This window comes from Pteropus medius, unplaced genomic scaffold (assembly GCF_902729225.1).
Source record: "Pteropus medius unplaced genomic scaffold, Ma_sr-lr_union100, whole genome shotgun sequence".
NCBI lineage: Eukaryota > Metazoa > Chordata > Mammalia > Chiroptera > Pteropodidae > Pteropus > Pteropus medius.
In genome coordinates this window covers 2,333,731-2,340,972 of record NW_024340848.1, presented here as the reverse complement: position 1 = coordinate 2,340,972, position 7,242 = coordinate 2,333,731, and the positions used below count along the sequence as shown (strand labels likewise).

The following is a 7,242-nucleotide window of genomic DNA, read 5'->3' as shown; positions in this document are numbered from 1 at the left end:
GGCTTATAAAAAACTGAAATTTATTTTTCACAGTCCAGGAGGCAGTGGAAGACTCTGCATCTGTTGAGTGCCTATTTCCTTATTCATAGACAGCCATCTTCTTGATGTGTCCTCACATGACAGAAGGGGTGAAGGAGCTATTCCATATCCCTTTTTTAAGGACACTAATCCCATTAATAAAGCCTCTCCCCTCACCATCTTATCACCTACCAAACACTTTACCTCTTAATACTATCGCATTGGATATTAAGTTTCAACATATGAATTTTGGGAGCACATATTTAATCTATAGCACGAGTTCTCTTTTTCTAATAATATATACATAAGGTAAAATTTTTAAAGATTAAATGTAAATACTTATTTAACTGAAATTTTAATTGAGATCATTGTAGAGTCACATGCACATGAAAGAAATAGAGAGATCACATGTACACTTTAGTTTACCCCAATGACAATATTCTATAAAAGTATAACACAATATCACAACGAAGATATAAACATTTATAAAAACCACCGATCTCATTTGGATATCCTGTTTCACTTTCATTCATTTGCATATGTGTATGTGTGTATTTAGTTTTATAAAATTTTATCAAATGTGCAGGTTTATGCATTCATTACTACAGTCAAGATAAAGAATAGACCAACACGACAACTACCCCTTGTATTGTTCTTTGATAGCCATGCCCATTCCCTCAAATCTCTCCTGACCTTCACCATTAAACCCTAACAGCCACTAATTTGTTCTCCATTTCTAACATTGTTTTTAAAAAAAGTTATATAAATTAAATCATACAGTATATAACTTTTATTAGAATAGCTTTTTATACTCATAATTCCTTAAAGTTATGTTGTAAAAATCAATAGTTCATTATTTTTTATTGGTGGGTATCCCATGGCCCGGTGATGTATTGTGTGTGCGTGTGTGTGTGATGTGTGTGTGTGTGTGTGTTTGTGTGTGTGGGTGCGTATGCTGTATGTGTTAAATGGTTAAACAACCCATTTATATATTCACTAGTTGAAGGGATATCTGGGCTCTTCTTAATTTATTTAGGCCTAATATAAAAAACACTGCTATGAACATTCACATATAAGTTTTTGTGTGACCACATGTTTACAGTGTTCTGGGATAAATGGCAAAAAGTGCAACTGCTGCGTTATATGTTTATTGTAAAGAATTATCGTTTTTTAACTACCTCTATTTACCAATTGCCAAAAGAAAGTGTTTTCTTGAATTGGAAAACTACTTGAGCATGGTGATATTAATGTCTTTGGGTAATCCATAAATGCAAATAAAAAATGAACTTGGCATACTAAGATAACACAAAGGCCAGCTCACAGAAAGCATACATTTTACCCTCAAAAAAGTTTTACTGATAGTTCAAAGTATGCAGACAATCCCAAGCCACAGGTTTACAAACTTGCAGAAGAGCACTGTAGCTTTTCAGATCCTTTCTTCACATATTAGGCCAAGCTCTTACTCAGATTTAGCATACCACTTCCCAAGAGATGCATCAGGGCATTACCTGCACATATGGAGTCATATTAGTCATGTAATATCTTCATTTTTACTCTGATAATTACAGGAGGTCACTGACATTTTCTAGAAGTCTATAAATCCATAATTTTGAGGTTTATAAGCCATTTTGATAGACAAGGAATATACTGTTAAAAGTATTTAACAGATAAAAATAATCATTACATTTCCACTAGTAAATACTATCAGGTGATCAAATTGGCTTCTTTACAAGGAGGTCTGATCACCTTATTGCTTTATATTTCTTCATGAGCATCACAGGGGAGGGAAAATAGGTTTCAGGCCATCTACTAACCCCTCCTTTTCGGTCCACATTCTTTATTTTAGAATACCCTAAAAGTATATAAGATAGAAATATATACATAAAATTCTGTACTCTTTCATGTGTACTGAGAAGAATAAAAATGATCTTCCATGGATAACAATTTTGTCTACTGATGTATTTTTTCCCCTAGCAGAATTTACCCAGGCTTATTCAGAGAGAAAAAATATTGATAATTCTCACCATAAATGTGTTTTCAACCTTCCCTCCAATCTCTAAAACTCACTTTCAATCTTAATCTATACATAATATAAATACTATCCTTTCTTGTATTGATTTATTTTTTTCTTTTCTTTATTTTTTTGGTCTGTGATGCTTTGCAATGCCTGTGGTAAGAATTTTATAATATAAACTGCTAGAACTTTTCTTAGGAAATGCATTTTACACAATATTTTCAATTATTATTTGATACATAATTTATAAAATAGAAAAATTTCAGTGAAGGTAGCAAAAGGCCAAAATATATAAAAAGTACTATTTAAGCAGATGGGAAAAGTATGAAAAAACAAATGCAGTCAATTGCTCTAATACTATATATAAAAAAAACCATAGACTATAAACAAAATTTTAAAAAGAAGACTACAACAAATCAAGAAATTGAGATAGTTTCACCTTTAAATGGAATCACATATCAAGTTGAATCCCATATTAGACTGAATATACTTATTTATATGAAAGTAATATGGCATGACTGTTGTCATGATGAAAATGTGGTATCTTAGCTTCAAATAAAAAGAAAAGTTTTGGAAGATGGGCTCACTCAATATTAAATATTGTATACATATTTTTTTTATTTCATTGGCTGTCTACATCTAAAAAATCATACATTTAAATAAATTCATAAAGAGAAACGAAGATCCATCTCATTAAAATCACATGTAAAATTTAACTTTGATGGTATTAGCAAATTAAAGGAGAAAAAAAAATACAACAGAGAAGTAAATAGCAGTCAGTCATATCAAATTTACAATGTACATAAAAATTAAGAATATAACTTTCTCATAAACACAGAGGCATTTTTTAAGCTTTTGTTATATTCTTTCTATTATATATTTACTCTGTAGATAATAAAAATAAAATTGAATGTAACATTTCACTTTTGGGGAGATTTTGTATTTCGTATAGTAAAATATAATCTGTGTTTTGATTTTAAAAACAAAAACACACTCCTCAGAATATTTTTATTATATTTTTTATAAGCAGGAAGGTCATTATCTCTAGCTGTGAAAGGACAAACCACATTTAAACCCTTGAACTTGGTTTCTTTGTGAGCACAAGGAACAAATAAGAAGAGAACTCTATTATTCTCAATCTTCAAGACCTCCTACAGAGGCAATTTCCCCAAAATACCCGTTATAAGAGGTAAAGAGTATGGGTTTATAAAACTAGAAACTCAAAGATATAAAGAGAGAATGCATGATTAGATTATCTTTAATATACCTATTTATATGCCAAAATACACATACTTATAATTTTAATATATCTGATTTTGAGTGTTTCTGTGATTGCCTTTAATAATATTGTAGCTAGTAGTGGAAGATGCAAATGTGGAAATATTCCCTAAGGAGCTACAATTCTGAAATCATGCTACACTACCCTGTTCCTCCACCGTCTCCTAACACACTGATCAACTGACTATTCTTATAACTCTCTTTTATTCTCCCTCTTCCAGACCTTTATTCTCCCTCTTCCAGACCTCATTTAGAACTATAAAGCATAGAAAGTATTGCTTTTAACAGTTTTTATTAACAGTTGAGACACAATTCAAACTCGTTCCCTCAAATATGCATTTCTTATCTTAAATTAGTCTCTTTTCCATCTCTTTAAAAAATTAGGCTTGCATATATGTGTAGTTTTTACCACGCTAATGGTCTTCAAGCTCTCCAACTATGTTCTGAGCTTTTGGAGAGCAGAGATATTTGATCCAGCTTAGTATCCTCACAGCACTTAGCCAGTGCAGCACTCTCCTCATACTATATGTTCAACATATGCTTCCTTAACCAAATTGCAAAATATCTGGGTGGAAAAACCTTTCCAAGTACGTCTAAAATGCCTACCTTCATCTGTGAACTCTCAGGTTTCCTCATTTAACAAAAGAATCTTTGGAAAATATTGAGTAAAAATTTCCTAAAGTACTATTATAAAATGTTTTAAAATTCTTTTCCACTGAACTCTGCAACTATCTCATAAAAGATGAAAAACAAAAATCTAAATTGTTAAAGGCAATTTAGGAAGAAAATATTTGTTTTTATTTGTCTGCTGTTTTTGTAACAAAAATTCTCTCTAGATAACCTAACTTAGGTCTATGGCCATGCTACCCTGAACAAGCCCCATCCTGCCTGATCTAGGAAGCTAAGCAGGGTTGGGCCTGGTTGTATTCGAATGGGAGACCACCTAGGAAGACCAGGTGCTGTAGGCATAGAAAAGAAAAAAATAAGAGATTGTATGCTGACAAGGTCCTTGCAATCTGGGAGGTTTGCCTCGCCTAAAAAATAATAAAAAATAAATCACCTAACTTAGGCTTCTTGGGATAAATATTCTATTGACAATATTTGTATTTCATTAGGGAAATGCAATCACTTTTTAAAATTATAATTAGCTAATACGATACAATTTTAAACCAACATATGTTATTTTGTGTTTGTTTAACTACTTTTAGAAAGTATATTTCTACAGTGCAAGAGGTTATGTGTAAACTATAACAGCTGTCATGTTCTACTAATTTTTTTTCTACTTCTTGATTATGTGTCTCAGTTATTATAAAAATATTTCAGGTCATACATCAATGGAGGAAAACATGATGATTTCCTATAGTTACAAACGTTTCTTAACATATAGCTTTTGACTTATACTTCACTAAAAATATTCAAAGATTATATCGTCCTAAATGATGAGTCTAGGTACACTTTTTCTTGGGGAGGGAGGTGTCTTAATGATAGCATTACATATAAATTGTCTCAAAATTTGAAAAATATTTTAATTTATGTAGGCATCATATGGCTCACATTTCATGAAAGTTTATTTTTATGATTAAGAGCTTAAAAATATTAACTAAAGACATAATTGAATGTTACTGAAGTCATTTCACATTTGCATATTTGTCAATCACCAAAATAGAACCACTTGATAAAATAATGTAACTAATTAAATTGAAATGAAACATTCTCTACAAAAATCAGAGTCGGAGTTATATAAATTTAAGGTAAACTATTCATTATACCTCTAAATCATTTTATGTGTCTTTCTAGCTTCCTATGATTTTCATTTAAAAATGACAAAATCAACTTATACTTGTACTCTCCAGGTCAACAGACATTTAATGAATAGCAAGCATATGACTGTAACTAGATAATATATGTATTTATTGTTTATTATATATATTTTTGACAATGATAAACAAGGGGAAGCAAGTACATAATCAAAGCAATTTAAATATTGCTAATACAAAGTGAAAAAAATGAACATAATCCAAAGTTACATTAGGTATTATGCTAATATCTAAATGTGTGATTAAAATATAGCTAACTTCATTAAGTGTCCCAGATTTCCATGTGGTATATTTCTCCTAACTATATTTTAGGAGAATGTGGCAAAAAATGAACCTGGAGTCACTGAAGACAATAATGTCTCCTGAACTTCTCTCTTAACTAATGAGATAAGGTATACATTGTATTTTTTATTTCCTTTTCCATTCTCACTGTATAGTGATAATTCTTCCAAATAACAGAGCTATTTCAACAAAAATTCCATACCATCATTGAAATGGTACATCTTTCAAATATATTATTTTATGTTTTTCTTTATCCTTTAATGAAATTGGAAAGTTAGTTTCAATGTTCGCATTTTTGCCAAATTGTTACATGCCACAAATTTTATTCGTAATTTAAAAAACTGTTTAGAGTAATTAAATTAGTTATTTTTCTTTTATATTATAAAATACAAGATAATTTAAGATCTTATTAAATGAGTTAAGGTAGCAATAACAGAATAATTGGATAAATAAAATATAAAACTAAAATCATGAAAATATACATATATGTGTTTATGTATAAAATACTTTAATACATTTTGTTACGTATTTCCAGAAACCATCAATTGGTACTATATTTTTTCTTAATGCGAGTATGATCTATTTTGTTTTGTTACCTTTCCTCATTTTTGGCATTCTTCTACCTCAAGACCCTACTAAAATATTTTTTGGACATTTAAATTTATACTGATAAAAACACTAGGGTCACCACTAAATCACATTCACAAAGGAAACTATGCGGGTTATTAATTCTTATTAGTTTCCTTAACCCAAGTAGTCATTTTAACATGCATTCTTCAATTACTGTCTGTTTATGCTTATTTTGAACTTATGTAAAACTTAAATAAACAATTGTTTTTATTATTTATTTCTTTATGCTACATTAAATAACATAATTCAAATTTAAATATTAAATTTAATATCTGAAATTTAAAAGTGAAATTTATCCCTGGGATGCAAAGAGAGTTCAACTTTTGCAAATAAAAATGTGTAATACATCCTATTAACAGAATAAAGAATAAAAATCCCATGAACTTAATATGTAGAAAAAAGCAAAATTCACCACTCTTTCTTGATAAAAATGCTCAACAAACTAGGTATAGAAGAAATTGTCTCAACATAACAAAGACCATGTATGAAAGCTTACAGTTAAAATCGTACTGAACTGTGAAAAATAGAAAGCTTTTCCTTTAAGATAAATAACAAAATTAGGATACTCGCTGTGAAGTTCAACATACCTGAAATCTCTGCAATGTAATTAGGCAAGAAAAATAATTTAAATCTAAATCAGAAAGAAAGTAAAATTATCTATGTTTACAGATGATATAATCCTATATTTTAAAAAAATCCTAAAGACACCATCAAATAAATGTTAGAATTAATAAATAAATTCAGTAAAGTTGCAGGATGCAAAGTAAACATACAAAAATCTCTTTTGTTTTGTTACCTTTCCTCGTTTTTGGTATTCTTCTACATCATGAATCTAAACACAAATACTAAACTCACATCATCCAATATTAAGAAAATAATCCCATTTACAAAATATCAAAATCAAGAAAATAAATTTAGGAATAAACTTAACCAAGGAGATGAAAGACTTTACACTGACAATCATGAAACATTGATGAATACAATTAAAGCACAATTAGAATAATTAATATTGTTAAAATGTTCATGCTACCCAAACTGATCAAAAGATTGTCATCCCCATGAAAATCCCAATGTCATTTTTATAGAACTAGAAAAAGAAAACAATTCTAAACTTGATGTGAAACCACAAAAGACTCAGAACAGCTAAAGCAATCTCAAGAAAAAACAAAAAGTCTGAACGTATCACGCTTCCTGATTTCGTAA

The 7,242-nt window shown here is 29.6% G+C and overlaps 1 pseudogene; it reads left to right on the top strand.

The window, feature by feature from the left end:
* Positions 1–4,160: 4,160 nt before the first annotated feature.
* On the top strand, positions 4,161–4,278 carry LOC120582912 (uncharacterized; annotated as a pseudogene).
* The last annotated feature ends 2,964 nt before the right edge of the window (positions 4,279–7,242 follow it).